This window comes from Desmodus rotundus, chromosome 6, assembly GCF_022682495.2.
Source record: "Desmodus rotundus isolate HL8 chromosome 6, HLdesRot8A.1, whole genome shotgun sequence".
NCBI classification, from domain to species: Eukaryota; Metazoa; Chordata; class Mammalia; order Chiroptera; family Phyllostomidae; genus Desmodus; species Desmodus rotundus.
In genome coordinates this window covers 60,416,570-60,443,295 of record NC_071392.1, presented here as the reverse complement: position 1 = coordinate 60,443,295, position 26,726 = coordinate 60,416,570, and the positions used below count along the sequence as shown (strand labels likewise).

Below are 26,726 nucleotides of genomic sequence, written 5' to 3'. Positions count from 1 at the left end.
ACCTATCCAAAAGAACCTGTGCACCCCAATGTTCATAGCAGCACAATTTACAATAGCCAAGTACTGGAAGCAACCTAAGTGCCCATCAGCAAACGAGTCGATCCAAAAACTATGGTATATTTACACAATGGAATTCTATGCAGCAGAGAGAAAGAAGGAGCTTATACCCTTTTCAACAGCATGGATGAAACTGGAGAGCATTATGCTAAGTGAAATAAGCCAGGCGGTGATGGACAAATACCATATGATCTCACCTTTAACTGGAACATAATCAATAGAAGAAAAGAGGAAACAAAATATAACCAGAGACATTTAATTTAAGGACAATCTAACAATAGCCGGGGCGGTGGGGGGGCAGTAGGAAGAGGGGATTAGAGGAACTACTATAAAGGACACATGGAAAAAACCTAGCTGGAGGGTGGAGGTGGCAGAGGTAGTTGGGTTCAGCTGAGGTGGGGTGGAGGGATGGGGGGAAAAGGCATACAACTGTAATTGAATAACAATAAAAATTTTTAAAAAAGATTCCACATAAAAAAAAAATTAATAGCTCAATGGATGAGAAAACATGACCCACACATATGCTGCCTACATTAGACCCATCTCAGGACAAAAAACTTACACAGACTGAAAGTGAATCGCTGGAAACAAATTTCCCAAGCAAACGGACAGGAAAAAAAAGCAGGGGTAGCAATACTAATATTATGAGTATGACAAAATAGACAAAATAAACTTCCAAAGAAAGGCTATAAAGAGAGACCCAGAAGGTCACTTCATAATACTCAAAGGAAGAATCCACCAAGAAGACATAAATATTGTAAATATATATGCACCCAACATAGGAGCACCCAAATACATAAAGAAAATCTTGGAAGATTTCAAGAAAGATATTGACAGCAACACAATTATAGTAGGGGACTTTAACATCCCAGTGTCAAAAACGGACAGGTCTTCCAAACAAAATATCAACAAGGATATTGTGTCACTTAACAATACCCTAGAGGAAATGGACTTCACTGATATATAGAGAGCTTTTCATCCCAAAGAAGCAAAATACACATTCTTTTGAAGTGTCCATGGAACTTTTTCAAACATAGACCACATGATAGGACACAAAGCAAGCCTCAACAAATTCAATAAAATTGAAATCATATCAAGCATTTTCTCTGACCACAAGGAATGGAAACTAGAAACCAACCGCAAAGGAATAAACCCCAAACACTCAAAATCATGGAAACTGTATAGCATGCTATTAAACAATGAATGGGTCAAGAACAATATTAGGGAAGAAATCAAAAACTTTCTGGAAACAAATGAAAATGAACTCACAACAACCCAAAACCTATGGGACACAGCAAAGGCAGTCCTGAGGGGGAAGTTCAGAGGGTTACAGGCCTACCTAAAAACAATAGAAACATCTCAAATAAACAACCTAACCCTACACTTACTCGAACAGGAGGAACAACAACAATGACAACACAGAGCAAGTAGAAGGAAGGAAATAAGCAAGACCGGAGCAGAATTAAATGACATAGAGAATAAAACAACAATCCAAGGATCAATAAATCCAGAAGCTGGTTCTTTGAAATTATAAACAATATCAACAAGCCCTTAAGCAGGCTCATAAAGATAAAAAGGGAGAGGACCCAAATAAAGACAGTCTTAAATGAAAGAGGAGAGACTACAACTGGTACCACTGAAATACAAAGGATTGTAAGAAATTACTATGAAGAACTATACACCAAGAAATGTGAAAACCTAGGTGAAATGTACACATTTCTAGAAAAATATATCATTCCAAAATGCAATAAAGAAGAAGCAGAAAGCCTGAACAGACCAATAACACCTGATGAAATTGAAACAGTAACCAAAAAGCATCCAACATACAAAATGCTTGCACCAGACGGCTCCACAGGAGAATTCAACAAAGCATTTAAGGGAGAGCTATCCACCATCCTCCACAGATTATTTCAAAAAATTCAAGAAGATGGAAGAGTCCCAAAGTCATTTCATGAAGCTAACATCATCCAAATACCAAAAGCAGAAAAAGACACAAAAAGATAGAAAACTTCATGACAATATCACTGATGAACATAGATGCTAAAATCCTCAAAATATTGCCAAACCATACCCAGCAATATGTTAAAAAGATCATACACCATGATCAAGTGGGATTCATCCCAGGGGTGCAAAGATGGTATAATATTTGCAAATCAATGAACATAATACACCGCATAAACAAAAGCGAAGACAAAAACCACATGATCCTATCAATAGATGTGGAAAAAGCATTTGACAAGGTACAGCACCCACTTATGATTAAAACACTCAGCAAAGTGGGAATAGAGTGAGCATTACTCAACATAATAAAGGCCATATATGAGAGACCTACAGCCAACATCATACTCAATGGGCAAAAACGTAGAGCTTTCCTACTACGATCAGGAACAAGACAAAGATGCCCTCTCTCACCACTCCTGTTCAACATAGTATTGGAAGTCCTAGCCACAGCAATCAGACAAGAAAAATAAATAAATGGCATCCAAATTGGAAAGGAGGGAATGAAACTGTCACTGTTTGCAGATGACATGATAATGTACATGGAAAATCCTATAGACTCCACCAAAAAACTACTCAACCAAATAAGTGAATTTGGCAAAATAGCTGTATACAAAGTCAATACTCAGAAATCAAAGGCATTCTTGTACACCAACAATGAAACATATGAAGCAGATATCAGGGGGAAAATGCCATTTGATATAGCAACAAGAAAAATAAAGTACCTAGGAATGAACCTAACCAAGTAGGTAAAAGACCTGTACTCAGAAAAGTACACAACAATGAAGAAAGAAATTAAGGAAGACACAAACAGAAACATGTACCATGCTCATGGATTGAAAGAATAAACATCATCAAAATGGCCATACTACCCTAAGCGATTTATAGATTCAATGCAATCCCTATTAGAGTACCTATGACATATCTCACAGATATAGAACAAACATTTCAGAAATTCATATGGAACCATAAACGACCCCGAATAGCTGCAGCAATTTTGAGAAAGAACAAAGCAGGAGGGATCACAATCTCTGATATCAAACTGTATTAGATAGTCACTGTATTCAAAATAGACTGATATTGGCATAAAAACAGTCACACAGACCAACGGAACAGAACAAAGAGCCCAGAAATAAACCCAAGTATCTATGGTTAATTAATATTTGACAAAAGAGGCAGGAACATAAAATGGAGCAAAAAAAGCCTCTTCAACAAATGGTATTGGGAGATCTGGACAGCTACATGAAAAAAAATAAAACTGGATCACCAATTTACACCATACACAAAAATAAATTCAAGGTGGATAAAAGACTTAAATATAATTCATAACACCATAAGAGTCTTAGAGGAACATATTGGCAGGAAAATCTCAGACATTCCACACAGCAATATCCTCACGGATATGTCCCCTAAAGCAAGGGACATAAAAGAAGGAATAAACAAATGGAACCTCATCAAAATAAAAAGCTTCTGCATGGCTAAAGAAAACAACAATTAAATACAAAAAGAACCAACATTATGGATAAACATATTTTCCAATGATACCTCAGACAAGGGCCCAATCTCCAAAATATATAAAGAACTCACATGACTCCACTCCAGGAAGACAAACAACCCAACTAAAAAATGGGCAAAGGACTTGAACAGACACTTCTCCAAGGAAGACATACAGAGTGCCCAGAGACAGATGAAAAGATGCTCAGCATCACTAGCCATCAGAGAGATGCAGATTAAAACCACAATGAGGTACCATCTCACACAAGTCACAGTGGCCAACATAAACAAATCAACAAACAAATATTGAAGAGGATGCGGAGAAAAGGGAACCCTAGTACATTGTTGGTGGGAATGTAGACTGGTGAGGCCACTGTGGAAAACAGTATGTGATTTCCTCAGAAAACTAAAAATGGAACTGCCTTTTTACCCAGCAATTCCTCTCCTGGGATTATACTCTAAGAACCCTGAAACACCAATCCAAAGAACCTATGCATCCCAATATTCATAGCAACACAATTTATAGTAACCAAGTACTGGAAGCAACCTAAGTTCCCATCAGCAAATGAGTGGATCCAAAAACTATGGTATATTTACACAATGGAATTCTATGCATCATAGAGGAAGAAGGAACTTACACCCTTTTTGAACAGCATGGATGGAACTAGAGAGCATTATGCTAAGTGAAATAAGCCAGGCAGTGAGGGACAAATAACATTTATCTCACCTTTCACTGGAACCTAATCAACAGAAGATAAAAGCAAACAAAATAAAACCAGAGACATTGAAATTAAGAACAATCTAACAATAGCCAGAGGGAAGAGGGGAAGGCATAGTGGAGAGAGGGTTTTCAGGAAGTACTGTAAAGGACACATGGACAAAACCAAGGGGGAGGGTAGAAGCAGGGGAGGGAGGGAGGTTTGCCTGGTGTGGGGAGAAAATGCAGACAACTGTAATTTAACAACAATAAAATAATTGAAAATTTGAAAAAAAAAAGTACAAATAGGGAATATAGTCAGTAATATTGTAAGAACTATGTATAGTACCCAACGGGTACTAGACTTACCAGGAGATCACTTTGTAAGTTATGTAAATGTCGAACCACAATGCTCCACACCTGAAACGGATACAAAATTGAATGTCTGCTGTAACTGAAATGTAGAATAGTTAAAAAATAAAATGTAATACCTAGCTATATGATCAAGACAATATAATACCAACATAAGAATAGACATGTAAATTAATGAAATAAAATTGAGAGTATAGAAATAAACTTACAGTTATTGCCAATTGATTTGTTTTAAGGGAAGAAAATTCAGTGATGAAAGGATAGTATTTTCAACAAATGGTTCTGGCCGCACCAGATATACAAATGCAAAAGAATGAACCTGGGAGACAGAACCAAGATGGAGGCGTAGGTAGAAACACTGCGCCTCCTCACACAACCAGAACTGACAGAAAATCAAATGGCAAGGAAGTCCGACACCAAGTTGCTAAAAAATAAACATTCATCCAGACCAGTAGGAGGGGCGGAGACGGGCAGCGGGGGCTGAGAGGACTCGCGTTGCCTTGGCAGAACCGAGACTGGCGGAGTGTGGGATGAACTGGGAAGGCAGTATGACCACTAGCAGACCCTGTGGCCCCACATTTGCACACAGATAAACCAAGAGGGCCGGACTCAGAGTGGTGAGAACAGGGCAGGAAGAGCAGCGGGTAGCAGACCCCACGGCCCCATATTCACACATAGATCAACTGTGACGAACAGTGGGAAGCGAAGCAGACCGAGTAACCCAGGGCTCCAGTGCAGGGAAATAAAGCCTCAAACCTCTGAGTGAAAACTCCCATGGGGTTTGGAAAGGCAGCTGGAGAAATTCCCAGCCTCACACGGAAGGTCGTTGGAGAGACCGACAGGGGCCTAGAGTGTGCACAAGCCCACTGGCTTGGCAACCAGCATCAGAGCGGCCCAGTTTGATCATGGGTAGCAGAGGGAGTGACTGAAATCCGGTGGAGAGTAGAGCAAGTGCCACTGCTCCCTCTCGGCCCCTCCCCCACATACAGGGTCATAGCGCAGTAATCAGCATTACCCCGCCCAGGGGAACACCTAAGGCTCTGCCCCTTTAAGTAATAGACACGCCAAGACAAAAAAAAAAAAAAAAAAAAAAAAAAAAAATGGCCCAAATGAGAGAACACTGCAAAGCTCCAGAAATAATTCAACTAAGCAGCAAACAGATAGCCAACCTATCTGATGCACAGTTCAAAATGCTGGTAATAAGGATTCTCACAGAATTGGTTGACTTTGGTCGAACACTAGATGAAAAATGAAGGCTATGCTAAGAGAAACAAAGGAAAATGTACAGGGAACCAATAGTGATGCGAAGGAAACTGGGACTCAAATAACGGTGTGGACCAGAAGGAAGAAAGAAACATCCAACCAGAAAAGAAGGAAGAAACAAGAATTCGGAAAAATGAGGAGAGGCTTAGGAACCTCCAGGACGTCTTGAAACGTCCAACATCCGAATTATGAGGGTGCCAGAAGGAGAAAACGAAGAACAAAAAATTGAAAAGCTATTTGAACAAATAATGAAGGAGAACTTCCCCAATCTGGCAAAGGAAATAGACTTCCAGGAAGTCCAGGAAGCTCAGAGAGTCCCAAAGAAGCTGGACCCAAGGAGGAACACACCAAGGCACATCGTCATTACATTAGCCAAGATGAAACAGAAGGAGAGAATCTTAGAAGCAGCAAGAGAAAAGGACACAGTTACCTACAAAGGAGTTCCCATAAGACTGTCAGCTGACTTCTCCAAAGAGACCTTACAGGCAAGGGACTGGCAAGAAGTATTCAAAGTCCTGAAAGGCGAGGACCTACATCCAAGATTACTGTATCCAGCAAAGCTATCATTTAGAATGGAAGGGAAGATAAAGTGCTTCTCAGATAAGGTTAAGTTCAAGGAGTTCATCATCACCAAGCCCTTATTACATGAAATGTTATAGGGAGTTACCTAAGAAAAAGAAGATAAAAAATATGAACAGTAAAAATGACAGCAAACTCACAGTTATTAACAACCACACCTAAAACAAAAACAAAACTAAGCAAACAACTAGAACAGGAACAGAACCACAGAAATGGAGATCACATAGAGGGTTATCAATAGGGGAGTGGGAGGGGGAGAGAGCAGGGAAAGGTACAAAGAATAAACAGCATAAATAATAGGTGGAAAGTAGACAGGGGGGAGGGTAAGAATAGTGTAGGAAATGTAGAAGCCAAAGAACTTGTAAGTATGACCCATGGACACGAACTATAGGGGGGGAATGTGGGAGGGAGGGGGTAGGCAGGATGGAGTTGAGTGAAGGGGGGAAATGGGACAACTGTAATAGCATAATCAATAAATATATTTTTAAAAAAGAATGAACTTGGACCCCTCGTTCATTAGATACACAAAAATAAATCAAATTGAATCATATAGCTAAATATGAGAGCTGCAAGTATAAAATTCTTAAAATACATCTGAGTCCATCTTTGTGAACCCCACATTATGCAATGATTTATTAGACTTGGCATCAAAAACACCAGTGATAAAGGAAGGAAGAAAAAGAAACAAAAAAGAAAGAAAGAGGGAGGGAAGGAAGGAAGGAAGGAAGAAACTGGACTTTGTCAAATTTTTAAATTTTGTGCTTCAAAGAGCATAATAAGGAAATGAAAAAAATAAGCCACAGAAATGGAGAAAATATTTTTAAATTATAGATCTGATGAGACTAGTACCCCAAATATATAAAGAATTCTTATAACTCAACAATAAAAATACATATATCCCAATTTTTTAAATGAGCACAAGTTTTGAGAAGATATTACTCCAGAGAAGGAATGGTCAGCACAGAAAAATTTGCCAACATCATTGATCATTAGACAAACAAAAATTAAAACACAATGAAATACTACTTCGCACCCTCTAAGATGGTTAAAATTAAAAAAGACAGACTATAATAAGTGAAATCCTCATACATTTTTAGTGGGATTGTAAAGTGGTGTGTCCACTTTGGATAACAATTTGGCATTTCCTGAAAATTTACACATGATGTTACTATATGAATCCAAAGTGTATATGTAAGAGAATTGAAAATGTATATTCAAATAAAAACATAAATGCTCATTGCAGCATTATTTACAATAGCCCAAAATTGAAAATAATCCAAATGTCCATCAATTAATGAATAAATAAACAAATGTCGTACATCTATACAGTGGAATATTATTTAGACATGAAAAGAACAACATACTGATACATGCTATAACATGGATGAACTTTGAAAACATTACACTAAGTGAATAATGCTAAATATAAAAGTTGAATATTGTATCATTCTATATATGGGATGTCTAGAATAAGTAAATCCACATAAACAGAAAGTAGAATAGTGGTTTCTAAGAGCTGGGAAGAGGGGAAGATGTCTTGAGGAGACTTATCTAAGATCTCAAACATAGTTAATGCTAATGCCAGGACTACAATTTTAGATAAAGTATAGAACTTCCAGACAATAGAATATTATTCAGTGTGAAAAAAATAAGATAGCAAGCTATGAAAAGTCATGGAAAAAATTGAAATGCATATTACTAAGTGAAAGAAATCAGTCTGAAAAGGCTGCATACTGTATGATTCCAACTACATGACATATGGAAAAGACAACACAATGGAGACAGTAAAAAAATCAGTAGTTGCCAGTGGTTATGGGAGGGATAAATAGGCAGAGCACAGAGGATTTTTAGGGCCTGGAAACTACTTTGTATGATAACATAATGATAGATATTGTATATTTCATTACATATTTATTCCAACCCATAGGATGTACAACATCAAAAGTGAACCCTTATGTAAACTATGAACTTTGGGTGATGATAATGTCAAAGTAGGTTCATCAGTTTTAACAAGGGTATATGATTTATTGTAACTTTGGTGGGGGATATTGATAATGGAGGCTATGCATGTGAGGGGACAGACAGTATTTGGGAAATATCTGTACCTTTTCAATTTTCCTATGGAACTAAAATTTTTCTAAAAGTAAAGTCTTAATTTAAAAGATTAAGGGATAATAAAAAGTGACAAATATATGAGAAAACGTTAAGAATCAGATGCAGCATTGTGACTATGTAATAAACTGGCTTTTTTGAAAAATTATCTGGCTGGTTTTAACAGACTTGAAACAAGTAATGGTATTTATGAATCCATTTCTTAGAAACCTATAAATGTTATATGCTACAAATGTTTAGCCCAGTGTCTTAGACACAGACAAGAAACTAAACAAATACTTCTTAAAGAAAGAAAGAGAGAGAGAGGGAGAAAGAAAGGGAGAGAAAGGGAAAGAAGAGAAGGAAAGAAGGAGGAAAGAAACAAATAGAACAGTTCTCAGGGAAGATGTTCCCTTTCCTAAAAAAGCTTGATTGTAACTAAATTTCTTGAAATTCTTTGATTCAGACTGAACAGCCCAAATATCTGACTGCTTTGCAGTACTATCAAGTACAGTTTCATATTTATAATAAGTTAATTGCCCTATTTCCATATTCGTGTTCCTTGTGGAATTTTCAGCCACTGCTTAACTATAGTACTTAAGTGCTGAACATAGTAGACAGGTCATCTTTTATTAAACTGAAACCTAACATGGTTGCAAACTTTCTAGTGAGTCTAGCACTATATTATCAGGTGTATGATCCAGAAATCCTTTTAATAAAAGTAAATCTCTAGTTTGTATATATGCAGCAGAAAAGAACTACAAGCTTTTTATAAACAAGGTAAGTATAACTAAATAAGAAACAGAATACATCAGTACAATTATAAATTCAAAATTTGTATGCTTCTCAAATTTATTCAATTAAGTTATCTATTAATTGTGAAGGACACTTCTCTGAAATGGTCAGTATTTGGAAAAAAAAATATTTTAAGTAGTAAGATTATTGAGAAAAAAAAGTGACTTAAAAAACAAATTACCTCCTGCCCATTCCAGCATGATCTGCTAGGCCCCCGGGAACATCCTTGGAATAGGCCGTGCAAGTTGGATGAACCACTGTGGCAGCCTTAGACAGGCCTTGAGGAGGATGACTTAGACATTATAGGCCACACACTGGGTGTCTGCTCTCAGGGAATTGTCATCATTGACAATAAGTGCTACTTCTTTATCCAGAAACAGGGGGAGGGCAGGACTGGGAGAAGGCCCAATGAGAAACGAACATGCATGGCCTCTTCCATCACCTCAACATCATTCGCCTTGTGGCTTACTGTCTGAGAGAGCAGGGTATAACACCAGTCCTGGCTGCTGCTATTCTTCAAGAGAGGTATGCTGTGTAATGAGATAGAAAGACTGAAAGACAAAGGTAACTTCTTGATTGAAGAACAAATCCTTTATCTGCTGTTGGGTATCTATAGAGGCCTTGATGCAATTCATGCCCAGGGTTACGCCCACAGGGACCTAAAACACACTGGTACCTTATTTGGTGATGAAGAGAAGCTTTCTGTAATGGACTTGGGTCCATTAATCAAGCATGTGTCCATGTGGAGGGCTTCTGCCAGGCTCTGGCTCTAGATAACTAAGCCCCCCAACAGTGCACCATCTCCTACCTGGCCCTAGATCTCTTCTCGGTGCAGAGCCACTATGTCATCGATATGCAGATTGATGTATGGTCCTTAGGCTGTGTGTTATATGCTATGATGTTTGGGGAAGGCCCTTATGACATGGTGTTCTAGAAGGGTGACAGTATGGCCCTAACCATGCAAAATCACCCTGCAAAGACCCAGGCATTCTTTAGTGACATGGCAGCTGCTGGCCTCCATGATACCTGTGGACCCCTGCTAGTGTTCTCACATTATTTTCCTCCTTAGTCAGTTGAAGGCATAGCAAACCCAGGCTCTGGGACAGTATACTACCCAAATCTGAGCAAAACAGTGGCTATGTTGAGAAAGTCTCTCCCTCCCACAACCTGTGTATGGAAACAAGCCAACATCTTTCACTGGAATCTAGGTCTTTTCTATACAGGCTTGCTCTCTTATAGTTGAGGAGGGAAGAAGGGTGGGAGGGGAGATTGAGCTCAAGCTTCTATCTCTGCTCTGCTCTCTTACCCCTGAGGACTGGACAGGGAATCTGAGTTGGAGTTGGGTGAAGGTGGGGGATAGGAAAAGGGAAACTGATAGAATCTGTTCTATCAGAAACAATATGAAAGGTTCTGAGCAGGACTGCTGAGCTTATACTATGGTAAGCTTTCAAATCTGGGAGCAGGAGAATGTATATATACAATAATAAAATGAAAACATTTTAGGAAGAAAAATCAAAACAAAAAAACAAATTAAAATAAAAGAAAATAAAAGAACAAATTTTTAAAAATCCAAGATGCGTAATATTTAAATTAGATAATTTAAATAAAATCAGAAAGAATGTGGTATATAGGAAGATGGTGAGAGGTAGGTAGGAGGAGAGCCAACTTGCCCCTACACCTAGCTGGGACACCTAGCCGTCCCAGGAGAGAACTGGATGCTTGAAGTCACAGTGTGGGGGTGGGCAGGATATGGGAATAAAGACAAGTGGGAGATGCACAGATGTGGTATTCACCTGCAGGGACTGTTGTTGCTGGATAGGTCATTACGAGAGAAACTGGGGTGCAGGGTGACACCTGGAGAAGGGAGAAGAGTTGGGCAGAGTCAGACCCTGACCTAGGTAGTCTTATAACTGGTCAGAGAGTTGGGCTTAAACAAGAGGATTTTACTCAAAAAAAAAAAAAAAAAAAGCTCTCAGCCACTGTTTAAAGGACTCTTGCACAGAGTCTGGACTCATGAAGAGGGAGGAGGAGGAGGCGTGTTACACACCAAACTGACCATTCAGAGGAGGGCAGCAGGGCTCAGGGAGTTAGTAGTCCCCAGAGAGACTTAATTTAGTGGGAGAGCTGAACTGTTCTGAAGGGACTTTGAGAGCATGCAGCACACAGGCCAGCAAAGAGGGAGGAGGTGGGGAATAAGTTGCTCCTAATCAGTGCACCGCACAGGAGACACAACTGGTGGATTAAAGGCACCGGCCTGGCGCAGATGGACAGTGGGGTCTCAGCAGCACACACACAAATGGGTTGGAGGCTGGGCAACTGCTGATTATTGCAGCCCAGGCTTGACCCCTTCCTCACAAAACTGCAGGAAGGGAGAAAGTCTAAGCTAAGCCCCCTCCTTCCTAGAAGCATCCAGGAAGACCAGCAGAACTCACTTGGCAGGTTTAAAGTCAGCAGGAAGCTTTTTTGTTTTCTCCCAGTGTGAGACAATAAGACCTGGAGCTGTGAAAGGATGAGAGACAGATCCACAGAGGGATCACAAGGCTAAAACCAACAACTGAGAAACTGAGACAACTTTCACTTTGCTGTCCTATACAACTTGCATTTTATTATTTAATTGTTTTCATTATTTTTACTTATTTTATTAGTATTTTTATTTCTCTTCTTCCTGTTTAGTTTTCTTCATTTTGTTTGTTTAGTTGCATTGTTTGACTGGATTTCCTTGTTCTCTCTCTCATATTGCATTTTAATTTTCCTTCTTTCACTTCATTCATGTTCCAATAACACACTACTCTTGGTCATGTACTTTCTAACTTTCTCTTATTTTTTATTCAGATCATATATTTCTTATCATATTATTGTTCCAACATTATTATAAGTAATTTTTGTTCCATATTATTGTAAATACTACACAGCCCCCCTCCATGGTCTTACTCCATTTCACTATCTTCCTAAGCTTTATTATCGTGTGGTTAATTATATTCTCTGGCACACTATGCCTACTTTCTAAACTTTACTCTCACTATATCTCACCAATTTAACCTCCCACAGTGCTCTGTTTTCTGGATGCAGCTCATATTCCTTCCCCCCTCTAATAAGAGTCTTATCTTTTTTTCAACTTTTATAAAAAGTGGCTAGTTGGGTGAAATATCACAGTTAATGCTGTACTTCTCCGAAGGATCTCCTATCTCTTCTTTACTTGTTGGTACTTTAAATTCCATAGAATATGCTCCCTCTGTATTAATCCATTTTGCCTCCCCCCTGCCACTGGTCACATACAAGATTACGTGGGAGTTGTGAACACCAGTACACCTGCTGGAGGAGAGAACCCAACAACAAAGGAGCCACCAATGGGTAAAAACCCAAGTACAACAAGAGAACCTATACAAACAGAAGAAAGGGCAACCCTAGGGCATTCAGACAAGGAGATCAAAGAGACCACATCATTGAATCTCATACAACTCCTACCATAGAAGTTCAACCTACAAAGACAGCCTGTAAAGTGGAATATTAGGAAGCGCAGAAACAAACAGCAGGAGTCACCTAAAATGTGTAGACAAAAAAAGAACCTGTAATCAAAAGGAATGGAAGATTCCCCACTAAAAGAGCTAAATGAAATGGAGGTAAGCAAACTCTCAGATATAGAATTCCAAATAATGGTTATAATGATGCTCAAGGAACTCAAAGACAACTACAAGGAACTGAGTGAGAACTACAACACAATGAAAAGAAAATAGGAACTGTAAACAAAATATAGGAAGGAATGAAAAATACAATCTCTGAAATAAAAAACACACTTGAAGGAATTACAAGCAGGCTAGATGAAGCAGAGGACGAAATTGGTAAGCTGGAATACAAGGTAGAAAGAAACACCCAGGTAGAGCAGCTGCATGAAAAAAGTCTCAATAAATATGAAGATGGCTAAAGGGAATTCCAAGATAACATGAAACACAACAACATTAGAGTCATAGGAATACAAAAGGAGAAGAAAGGAAACAAGGGATAGAGAACCTGTTTGAAAAATAATGACAGAAAACTTTCTGAGCCTGGAGAGGGGAAAACCCAACAAGTTCAGGAAACACAGAGGGTCCCAAACAAGATGAACCCAAAAGAGGCCTACTCCAAGACAGATAATAATTAAAATGCCAAGTTTCAAAGACCAAGACAAAATTTTAAAAGCAGAAAGGGAGAAACAAGAAGTAACATACAAAGGGGCCATGATAAGGTTAGCAGCTGGTTTATGAACAGAAACACTCCAATCAAGGAGAGAATGGCAAGAAATATTTCAAGTAATGAAAAGCAAAGGCCTGCAACCAAAGAGTGAGAGAGAGAGGAACACAGGTACAAAGTGGGTAAAATGAATAAATACCTATCAATAATAACCTCAAATGTTAATGGATTAAATCCTCCAATCAAAAGACATTGGGTAGCTGAATGGATAAGAAAGGATGACCTGCACAAATGCCGTCTACAAGAGAACCACCTCATTAAAAAAAAAAGACCTTTACAGACTGAAAGTGAAGGGTTGGGAAAAAATACTCCAAACAAATGGACAGGGAAAAAAAAAGCTGGAATAGCAATACTTATGTCAGACAAAATAGACTTCAAAACAAAAGTCATGAAGACACTGAAGGACACTTCGAAATACTCAATAGAAGAATTCATCAAGAAGACATAAACATTGCAAACATATATGCACCCAACATAGGAACACTCAAATATACAAGGAAAATCTTGAAGGACTTCAAGAAAAATGCAGAAAGCAACACACTTATACTAGGGGATTTTGACACCCCAATGCCAAAAAGGGATATATCTTCCAAACAAAGTATCAACAATGATATTGTGGCATTGAACAATGACCTAGATCAAATGGACTTAACTGATATATATACAGAAACTTTCATCCCAAAGAAGCAAAGTACATATTCTTTTCAAACGCACATGGAACATTTTCAAAGAGAGACTACATAATAGGACACAAAACCAGCCTTGACACATTCAAGAAAATGGAAATCATATCAAGCATTTTCTCTGACCACAAGGGACGGAAAATAGAAACCAACCTCAAGAAAAAAACCCAAACATACTCAAATTCATGGAGATTGAATAGCATGCTATTAAACAATGAATGGATTAAGAATGGGATCAAGGAAGAAATCAAAAAGTTTCTGGGAACAAATGAAAATGAGCATAAAACCATTCCAAAACTAATGGCACACAGGAAAGGCCATCCTGAGAGGGAAGTTCATAGCAATACAGGCCTACCTTAAAAAGATGGAAATATTTCAAATAAACAACCTAACCTTACACCTACAAGGACTGGAGGAACAACAAGAAACAAAGCCCAGAGCTAGTAGAAGGAAAGAAATAACCAGGGTCAGAGCAGAATTAAATGGCATAGAGACTAAAACAACAATCCAAAGGATCTATAAATCCAGGAACTGGTTCTTTGAAAAGATAAAATCAACAAGCCTTTAAGTGGACTCATCAAGAAAAAAAGAGACAGGACCCAAATAAACACAATCAGAAATGAAAGAGGACAGATTACAACTGATACCAAAGAGATACAAAGGATTATAAGAAATTACTATGAACAACTATATGCCAAAAAATATGAAAACCTAGGTGAAATGGACAAATTTGTACAAAAATGTAATCTCTCAAAACTGAATGAAGCAGATACTATGAACAGACCAATAGCAGCTAATGAAATCAAAGCAGTAATCAAAAAATTCCCAGCATACAAAAGCCCCATACTGGATGGTTTCACAGGATAATTTTACAAAGCATTTAAGGAAATGCTAACCCCTATCCATCTGAGACTATTACAAAAATCCAAGATGAGAAAAGACTCCCAAACTCCTTTTACAAAACCAGCATCATATTAACTCCAAAACCAGGTAAAGATACAACAAAGAAAGAAAACTATAGGCCAATATCACTGATGAGCATAGATGCCAAAATCCTCAAAAAAGTATTTACAAAATGCATTCAGTAATACATGAAAAAGATAATACACCATGATCATATGGGATTCAACCAGGGATGTAAGGATGGTACAACATTCTCAAATCGATAAACATAATATATCACATATACAAAAGACAAAAATTACATAATCATATAAGCAGATGCAGAAAAAGCATTTGATAAGGTACAGCACCCATTTATGATAAAAAACACTCAGCAAAGTGGGAGTAGAGGGGGCATTCCTCAACATAATAAAGGCCATATACTGGAAACATACTGCTAGCATCATACTTAACAGCCAGGGAAACTAAATTCTTTCCCACTAAGATTAAGAACAAGACAAGGATTTTTGCTTTTACCACTTCTATTCAATATAGTGTTGGAAGTCCTAGCCACAGAGATCAGACAAGGAAGAGAAATAAAAGGCATCCAAAATGGAAAGGAGAAAGTAAAACTGTCACTGTTTGCAGATGATATGGTAGTATACCTAGGAAACCCTATAGATGCCAACAAAAAAGTGCTCAACCTAGTAAGTGAATTTGGCAAAATAGCAGGGTTCACAGTCAATATTCAGAAATCAAAGGCATGTTTATATCCCAATAATGAAAGATCAGAAACAGAAATCAAGAAAAAAATCCCATTTTCTATAGCAACAAGAAAAATAAAGTACCCAGGAATAAACCTTACCAAGGAGGTAAAATACCTGTACTCAGAAAACTACACAACACTGAAGAAAGAAATTAAGGAAGACACTAGTAAATGGAAGCATATACTGTACTCATGGATTGGAAGAATCAACAACATTAAATTGTCCATATTGCCCAAAGCATTTTATAGATTCAATGCAATCCCTATTAAAATACCAATGAATTATTTCACAGATATAGAACAAACATTTTAGAAATTTATATGGAACCATAAATGACCCCTAATAGCCATGGCAATTTTGAGAAAGAAGAAGAAAGTAGGAGGGATGACAATACCTGACATCAAACTGTATTACCAGGCCACTGTAATCAAAACAGTATGGTACTGGCACAGGAACAGACACATGGACCAATGGAACAGAATAGACAGTCCAGAAATAAATCCAAGTCTTTACAGTCAATTAATATTTGACAAAATGGGAAGAAGCATAAAATGGAGTGAAAATAGCCTCTTCAACAAATCGTGTCGGGAGATCGGGACAGATACATACAAAAAAAATGAAAGTTATCCACCAATTTACACCATACGCAAAAATAAATTCAAGGTGGATAAAAGGTTTAAATATAAGTTGTGACACCATAAATGTCCTAGAGGATAACATAGGCAGGAAAATCTTAGGTATTCCATGCAGTGATATTTTTACCCATATGTCCCCTAGAGCAAGAGGCATAAAGGAAAGAATAAATGAATGGGCCTAAAGGACACATGGAGAAAACCAAGTGGGGGTGGAGGCAAGGAAGGGAGGTGGGTTTGGCTGCAGTGTGGGGAAAGTTGGGGGGTGGGTAAATACAGGCAACTGTAATTGAACAACAATAAAATAATTTTTAAAAAATTTAAAAAATTTAAAACTTCTGCACGGATAAAGAAAAGAGCATTAAAATGCAAATATAACCAAATGGATGGGAAAACATATTTGCAAATGAGACCTCAGACAAGGGTTTGATCTCCAAAATATATAAATAACACTCAACTCCACTCCAGGAAGACAAACAATCTAATTAGAAAATGGGCAAATGACCAGAATAGACATTTCTCCATGGAAGACATGCAGAGGGCCCAGAGACATGTGAAAAAATACTCAGCATCACTAGCCATCAGGGATATGCAAATTAAAGCCACAATGAGATACCACTTCACACCAATGAGAATGGCCATTCATGAACAAATCAACAAACAACAAGTGCTGGAGAGGTTGTAAAGAAAAGGGAACCCTAGTGCAGGGTTGGTGAGAATGCAGACTGGTGCAGCCACAGTGGGAAACAGTATGGAATTTGCTCAGAAATCTAAAACTGGAACTGCCTTTTGACCCAGCAATACCACTATTGGGATTATATCCTAAGAATCCTGAAACACCAATCCAAAATAACATATGCACCCCAGTGTTCATAACAGCACAATTCACAATAGCCAAGTGCTGGAAGTGACCTAAGTGCCCATCAGTAAATGAATCGATAAAAAAAACTGTAGTACATCTACACAATGGAATACTGCACAGCAGAAAGAAAGGAGTCCCTACCTTTCTTAATAGCATGAATGGAACAGAAAGCATTATGCTAAGTGAAACAAGCCAAGCAGTGAAAGAGAAATGTCGTATGAGGTCACCTATAGGTGGGACTTAATTAACTAAACAAACAAGGCAGCAAAATACAACCAGAGACATTGAAATAAAAAACAAACTGACAGTTCCCAGAAAGGAAAGGGGAAAGGGATAATAGGGGAGGCCATCAAGGAACACGTATGAAAGACACATGGACAAAGCTAAAGGGGGTGGGTTTGAGTGTAGGAGGTGGGGATGGGTGGGGTCGGGGGTCATGGTAGGGTGAAAATGGAGACAACTGTACTTGAACAATAAAATAATAAATAATAAATTCTTAATGGCTGCATTCTTATGGCTGCACAGTATTCTGTTGCATAAATGTACCCCAACTTTTGAATCTATGCATGTACTGATGGGCACTTGGGCTGTTTCCTGATCTTGGCTGTTGTAAATAACACTGCTATGAACAACAGGGTGCATATATTCTTTTGAATTGATGTTTCAGATTTCTTAGGATATATTCCCAGAAGTGGGACCATTTGTCAAAAGGCAGCTCCATTTTTATATTTTAGGAAAGTTCATACTGTTTTCCACAGTTTCTGCATCAGTCTGCATTCCCCACCAGTAGTGCACTAGGGTTCCCTTTTCTCCACATCCTTGCCAGCACTTGTTGTTTGTTGATTTATTGATGAAAACCATTCTGACAGGTGTGATGTAATATCTTATTGTAGTTTTAATTTACATCACTCTGATGATTAGTGACACTGAACATTTTTTAATGTCTCTTGGCCCTCTGCATGGCCTCCTTGGAGGCCCTTTCAGGTCCTTTGCCCCAATTTTTAATTGGATTGTTTGTCCACCTCATGTTCTATGAGTTTTTTATATATTTTGGAAATTAAACTCTTATTAGAAGTATCATCAGCAAATACGTTCTCCCATACAGTTGGTCCTGTGTTAAGTTTTTAATAGTTTCTTTGGCTGTGAAGAAGCTTTTTAGTTTGATGTAGTCCTATTTGTTTATTTTTCCCTTTGTTTCCCTGCCCTAAGAGATAGGTCAATGAAAACATTGCTGAGAGATTTCTGAGATTTTACTGCCCAAGTTTTGACCAAGGGTTGTTATGGTTTCATGACTTACATTTAAGTCTTTTAACATTTTGAGTGTATTCTTCTGCATGGTGTAAATAGATGGTCTAGTTTCATTATTTTGCGTGTAACTAGTATGTCCAATTTTACCAACACCATTTATGAAGAAACTGTCCATACTCCATTGTTTTCCCTTGTTTACTTTGTCAAATATTAATTCATTGTATATGCATAGTTGATTTCTGGGCTCTCTGTTCTGTTTCACTGGTCTGTATGCCCATTCTTATGCCAGTACCAGTCTGTTTTTATTACAATGGCCTTATAGTATAGTTTGATATCAGGTATTGTGATACCCCCAATTTTGTTCTTCTTTCTCAAGATTTCTGAGGCATTCCAGGCCCTTTTTGGTTCCATATAATTTTTTTAAATATTTATTCTAGATCTGTGAAATATGTCATTGGTATTTTAATAGGAATTACAGTAAATTTTTAGATTGTTTGGATAGTATGCATATTTAGTGATGTTAATTCTCCCAATCCATGAACATGGTATATGCTTCAATTTATTTGTATCTTCCTTGAATTGTTTCTTCAATGTCCTATAGTTTTCCAAATACAGGTATTTTACCGACTTGGTTAAATTAATCTAAAATACCTTATTTTTTGCTGTTGCTGCATTAGTAATTCGGAAGTTTATTTAGTTTCTCTTTCTGGTAGTTTCATTATTGTTGTATGGAAAGGCAACCAATTTCTGAATATTAATTTTGTGTCCTGCTGCTTTGACAAATTCATTAATTAGACTTAGTAGCTTTTTTGTGCAGTCTTTGGGGTTTTCCATGGTCAATAGAATGTCATCTGCAAATAATTATATTTTTATCTCCTCATATCCAGTTGGATTTTTATTTCTTCTGCTTGTCTGATTGCTGAGACAAGGCTTCCAGTACAATGTTGAATAAGGGTCATAAAGTGGATATCCTTGTCTTTTTCCCATTCTTAAGGGGATGCTTGTAAATTTTGCTCACTGACTATGATGTTAGCATGGGTTTGTCATATATGACCTATATTACATTGAGGTTATGTCCCCTCTATTCCCACTTTGCTGTTTGTTTGTTTTTATTTTTTAATCACAAATGGGTGTTGAATTTTACTAAATTCTTTTCTGCATCTATTGATATGATCATGTGGTTTTTATCTTTTTTAAAATATGATATATCATGTTAATTGATTTGAGTATATTGTACCAAACTTACATCCGCAGAATAAATCCCACTTGATCATGGTGTATAATCTTTTAAACATATTGCTGGATGCAGTTTGTGAAGATTCTGTTGAGGAATTTAGCATCTCTGTTCATGAGGGATATTGGCCTATAATTTTCTTTCTTTGTAGTGTCTTTATCTGGCTTTGACATCAGGATAACACTGGCTTCATAAAATTCTCCTGTGAAGCCATCTGGTGCAGGACTTTTGTTTGCTGGGAAATTTTTGATTATTGCTTCAGTTTCACTAGTTGTAGTCTGTCCATTAAAAGTCCCTGATTCAATTTTGTAAGACACTATTTCTAGAAATTTATCCATTCCTTCTAGATTGTCTACATTGTTGGAATATAGTTTCTCACAATGTTTCTCACAGTCTTTTTTATTTCTTTAGTGTCGGTTGTTACTTCTCCCTTTCATTTCCAATTTTATTTGAGTTCTCTCTTTTTTTTTCACAGTGATATGGCTAGTAGTTTGTTAATCTTGTTTATCCTAAAAAAACCCAGCTTTTGTTTTCATTGATCTTTTGTTTTTTATACTCTATTTCTTTTATTTCTTTGATCTTTATCATTTCCTCCCTTCAATTCACATTGTTCTTTTTTGTTGTCTTCTTTTTTCCAGCACTTGTAAGTCAAACTTAGATTGTTTATTTGAGATTTTTCTTGTTTCCTGAGGTAGTCCTGTAATGCCATGAATTTCCCTCTTAAGACTGCTTTTGCTGTGTCCTATAGATTGTGGGTTTCTGTATTCTCATGCCATTTGTTTCAAAGTATCTTTTGATATCATTTACTAATTCATTGTGTAGTAACATATTACTTAGTCTTCATGTCTTTGTGTATTTTTAATTTTTTTCTTGTGGTGGATTTCAACTTTCCTACCATTATGATAAAAAAAATGATGCTTGATATGATTTCAATGTTCTTAAACTTATTGTTCTGTTTTCTGTGTCTTAACATGTAGTCTATCCTCAAATGTTTCATATGTACTTGAAAGGAATGTGTATTTCTCTTCTCTGGAGTGAAGTGCTCTGAAGATATCCATTAAATCCATCTGATCTATTGGGTCATTTAAGACCACCATTTCCTTGTTGATTTGCTGCCTGGAAGATCTTTCCATTGATGTCAATGGTGTGTTAAAATACCCTACTATGACTGTATGACTGTCCACTCCTCCCTTTATGTCCATCAAGATTTGCTTTACCTATTTAGGTGCTACTATGTTTAGTACATAAATGTTTACAGTAGTTATATCCTCTTATTGTATTGCTCCTTTTATCCTTATGTAGTGGGCTTCTTTGTCTCTTACTATAGCCTCTGTTTTAAAGTTAGTTTTGTCATATATGTATTGCTATCCCAGCTTATTTATTCATTGCCATTTGCATAAAATATCTTTTGTGGATGGCTCTTGCTTTCTTGTCAATACAGCTGCACTAGATCTTTTGATTGGAGTATTTACACCCTCTACATTTAAAGCAATCATTGATATGTCTGTATTTATTGCCACTTTATTCTTTTAACTTTGATCTTGTTGTTGTTTTGTTTTCTTCTTCTTCTCATCCTCCTCTGCCCCCTCCTCTTTCTTCTAAAAGAAATCCCTTTAACATTTCTTGTAATACTGGTTTGGTGTTAACAAATTCCTTTATGTTTTTCTTGTTTGGGAAGCTTTTTATTTCTCCTTCAATTTTAAATGTGGGTCCTTGCTTTTCATCACTTGGAATACTGCATGCCAATCCCTTCTGGCCTGAAATATTTCTCTGGAGGAATCAACCGACAGTCTTATGGGAATTCCCTTGTGGGTAATTAACTGATTTTTCTCTTGCTGTTTTAAAGACATTCTCTTTGTCTTTAACTTTTTTTGTCTTAATTATGATGTGTTTTGGCATGGGCCTTTTTGGGTTCATCTTGTTTGGGATTCTCTGTGCTTCCTGGACTTGTATGTCTTTTTCCTTCACCAAATTAGGGAAGTTTTCAGTCATTATTTATTCAAATAGGTTTTCAATCCCTTTCTCTCTCTCTTCTTCTGGTACCCTATGATGCAGATATTGTTATGTTTTATGTTGCCCCAAAGGTCCCTTAAACTATCCTCATTCTTTTTTTTTTCACTGCTCTGATTTTTTTTACCTTGTGTTCCAAATTGTTGATTCTATCCTCTACTTCATCCAACCTACTTTTTATTTCTTCCAGTGTGTTATTGATGTCATATGATGTTGGGAACCGCCCTGCCTGGTTTCAGAGGCTGTAACCCCTCATGGTTAAGGCTGACTCAGAGTTGGGACCATAAGCCACTATGGAGACAAAGCTTGTCTCCCTGGCAGGTGTACCACCTCTGCCCACTTCACCCTGCTTGGCCCTGAGCTTGGCCAAGTTAGCCAATGACGGGTAAAAATCCTCAAGGGAGGATCAACCTAAGACAGGCTCTGGTCACGGAAGAGGCCCACAGGGAAGGACTCGGGGGGCTGTGGAAAAAGGGGGTGATGGACCCTCGCCCCTCGGCTTTGAGATAGCCTGAGTCCTCATTCTGTCTGCAAGAAGTCTCCTAATCTCTTGGCTGCCTTACTTCCCTTGCCTGACTTAAGCCTGAAGCAATAACAGAGGGCAGTGCAGTCCTGTGCTGGGAGGGGCGGATTCCCTGGGGAATCAGGCCTAACAAAAATACATACATTCCTGTGAAACCTACTTAATTTGTACCCTCAGTTTAAGAGATAAGGGTCCAGACCTGAGATGAGTCTGGCGCCTAAAGTTTTATGGCCCTCTAACTAATTGGCTGTAACTCAGAATAAGCCCTCAGAGTTCTCTGTAAATCATGTATTGTTTAACCCTTACTGGCTGACAATGATTGATGAGCTTTATCTGTATTCCTATGCGAATGAACCTAATAAAAGCCCCTGGAGAGAGAGGCTCTGGGCCCTTCTCCCCTTGAGAGAAACGGCCACCTTTCCTCCCCAAGCAGATCATGTCTTGGTAGTCTTTTTCTTCATCCGTGGCGGAACCGGGGGGCTGCATTACAGCCCCCCGACAATATATGGTATTCTTCATTTTTCACTGGTTCTCTTTCATGGTTTCTATGTTCTTTTTCATGTTTCTGTAGTTCTCATCAAGTTCCTCGAGCCTGCTTATAACCATTATAATGAACTCTATGTTTGATATATTGCTTGCCTCCATTTCACTTAGCTCTTTTCTGGAGATTTCTCCTTTTCTTTCTCTTGGGACCTGATTCTTTGTCACCCTATTTTGGCTGCTGCTTTGTGTTTCTTACTATGTAATATAGATCTACTATGACTCTTAGTCTTCATGGGGTGACCTTATGTAGTGGATGTCCTGGAGGATCCAGTGGTGCAGTCTCCTTTATCTCCTGAGCTGGGTGTTCTAGGATTGTCACATTTGAAGGTAATGTGGGCCCTTCTGATTGAATCTGAATTGCTGTTGTTCCATTCATGCATGGGATAGAGCCTCAGACTGGCTGACTGGGAGGCTCAACCCTGTCTATGGTGTGCAAGCTGCTCTGCAGATGCAGTCCTGATGTGGTTTCTTCTGCAAATCCTTGGTTATAAGACTCCTCTTCGGCTAGTCATTAGTTAGTTATTTAGGGTGATTGTTCTTTAATTTAATTATATCTCTGGTTTGGTTTTGGGAGGAGATAAGTGTAAGATCAACCACACCACCACCGTCTTCTACAAACAGCTGAACACAAATAATGCCCACCCCACCAAGCAAGTTTCAAACCATACACAGGCATTGGGGGCAAGAAGGCAGGAGTGTGAGAGGAGAAGTGAATTGATGTATTTTTAATTGTCATTTTCAATCATACTTGCCCAACTTTTTGAAACTTGAGAGCAAAATTTTTGTCCACCCCGTTAATTTTCATGTTGCTGTACTCAAACCACTGTGCCAAAAATTTTGTTGGATCTCAAATCAGACATTCAATATAGTAGTTACCTTTCCCAAGTTTGTATATTTTGCTTGATGTGATAATCATGCCAGCTAAGGCCAGAAAAAGAACTCTGTGATACATCACTGTGTCTTTGAATCAATGCACTTTACACACACTTCTGTTAGCTGCTCTGTTTCTAAAATTTCCACAAAGTTGAGAGAAAGTTGAATCTTTTTTTATTAAGGAATAAGTAAAGGTAATGTATGTGGTATTAAACTGCATTTTTCTATTTATCCATTCATTGATTTACATATATGAGGCCTGTCCAGAAAAGTCCAGCCATTGTTAATATAACAAGAATGGTTTGTTTGATATCAGTGTAACCTGGCAGCCAAGGAGAGTGGACTAGAAGGCACATGCATGAACAATAATGACTTCACTGTATTACTAGTCAGTGGGGGTGGTAGATGTCATTGAGTGAGCCGTCACATTCAAAATGACTGAACGAGTAGACCAATGAATCTGCACCAAATTTTGCATTAAGCTTGAACATCCCTCCACAGAAACTATTCGGATGATTCAGAAGTCTGAAGCTATGGGCAACTAGTGATGGGTAGCTTCATCACAACAGCATGCCTGCTCATGAATCATGTCTCATGCAGAGTGTTTTGGTGAAACATGAAATCACCCAGGTCACTCAGCCCCTCTATAGCCCAGATTTGGTGCCCTGTGACTTCTGGCTTTTCCCAAACTTAAAATCACCTTTGAAAAGGCAGAGATTTGAGTATGTTGATAAGATTCAGGAAAATATGATGGGGCAGCTGATAGCAATTGGGAGAACTGTGTGAGGTCCCAAGGTGGGACCTACTTTGAAAGGGTCTGAGGTGTCATTGTTCTATGTACAATGTTTCTTGTATCTTGAATCTTCTTCAATAAATGTCTTTATTTTTCATATTACATGGCTAGATACCTTCCAGATAGACCTCATATCAATTTACTATATGTCATGTACATATCATTTCAAAATTGTAAAGTTACATATTTTCACATTCAAATGACCCTAAATATTAAGGAATGGTGTGATGGTTAATTTTATGTGTCAAATCTGCTAGCCTTGGAGGTGGGGGAGGGAGGTGGGTTCAGCTGGGGTGGGGTGGAGGGATGGAGAGAAAAGGCATACAACTGTAATTGAATAACAATAAAAATTTTTTAAAAAAATCTGCTAGCCTATGGCTATTAGATATTTGATCAAATGCCAGTCTAGATGTCACCATGGAGGTACTACTTAGATGGTGTTAACATTTGGGTAAAGCAGATTAGCCTCCATAATGTGGGTGGGCCTCATTCAACTTGTTAAAAGTCTTAAGGGAAAAAAAGACTGAGATCTTCTGATAAAGAGAGAATTCTGCCTCCAAAGTGCTTTCAGACTTGAGCTTCAACATCAAATCTTCCAAGAATATCCAGCCTGGGAGCCCGGTCTGCAGATATCAGAATCATCAGTACCCAATTTCTTAAAGTAAAGCTCTCTCGCTCTCTCTCCACACACACACATACATCCTATTGTCTCTTTTACTCTGGAGTGTGCTGAATAATAAGGGAAATGATGGCATTCATTCCAAGGTTGATATTCTCTTGAGTGGGTTTCTGTATCGGGTGGAAAATAGAGTAATCTGGATAATTTCTATTATCATCTTCAATATTCCTTCATGACTGCCAGTAACCTATCATTTCAATCAATATAGTATTTGGGTATCACATGGTTCACCACTTAGATGGGATTATAGTTACTAATTATAGGCAGCTGACTTACAATAAAATATACTGCTTAAAAATAATAATAACCTTTTATTATAGTTATACAGTGATGTGGTCTATATACCAGTCTTTCACATATTTATTACATTTGAATTTCCCAACAATCCTAACCCACATTTAGTTTACATTTTTATTACATTTCCAAATACAGAAGCTAAGATCAAAGAGGTGCACTATTACTTAAGGAATGAATTATGACTACAAACTAGACTCTAGAAGTCCTTTTATCATTACCTCTTGTTTTATATAAGAAATTGGATTGCTATGGACTGTAGTGTGAAATCCCCCTCAAATCCCCAATGTGATATTATTTGGAGATGAGGACTTTAAGCTTATATTGAGGTAATTAAGTTTAGACGAGGTAATGAGGGTGGGGTTCACGTGATGGGCCCTTATAAGAAGAGACACCAGATATATGATCTCTTTCTTTCTCTGTCTCTGTCTCTCTCTGTCTGTCTGTCTGTCTCTCTCTCTCTCACACACACACATTCTCTCTACCCTGCTCCCTCTGTGTGAGGATACAGTGAGAAGGCAAGCCAGGAAGAAAACTCTCACTAGAACTCACCCATGTCGGCACTCTTATTTTGAACTTCCAACTTCTAAAACTATGACAGATATATTTCTATGTTTAAGCAACCTTGTCTATTGTATTTTGTTATGCCAGCCAATGATAAATAATATGTGCATTTATAAACTTTTGGTGTTATTGATATTATATATTAGGAACAATTATTTTTTTTTCTAATAAGAAAAATTGTTCTAATCAAAGAGGAAGTCCATATAAATAGCCAAAATTGCACATGGGCTGCATCATAATCTCTTGAAAAGTTTATTGAAACATAGATTACTGATCACATACCCCACAGTGTGTGATTCAACAAGTCCAGGTAGGGGCGCAAACATATGCATTTCTAACAATAGTTCCCAGGTGATATTTATGCTTACAAAGCCATATTCCATAAATTATTTATATAGATTGAGGAAAGGTATAAATCACAATATATTAGGAACACCAAGAGTGCATTTTAAACACACATATATATACATAATATCAAACTGAATTTACAAGATTTTCACCCTGGGTATCTCGAGTAGGGCATGTTTTCAAAAGGAAGTTTTTTAAAATCTCCAGTTTGTTTTAAC

At 37.7% G+C, this 26,726-nt stretch overlaps 1 protein-coding gene and 1 pseudogene across 1 annotated transcript in view; one reads left to right on the top strand and one right to left on the bottom strand.

Moving 5' to 3' along the window:
* Window positions 1–26,726, bottom strand: part of FOXP2 (forkhead box P2) — an 849,049-nt gene that overhangs the window by 606,768 nt on the left and 215,555 nt on the right. The gene's annotated exons all lie outside the window — the stretch shown is intronic.
* On the top strand, window positions 5,393–10,470 carry LOC112300504 (serine/threonine-protein kinase 16-like; annotated as a pseudogene).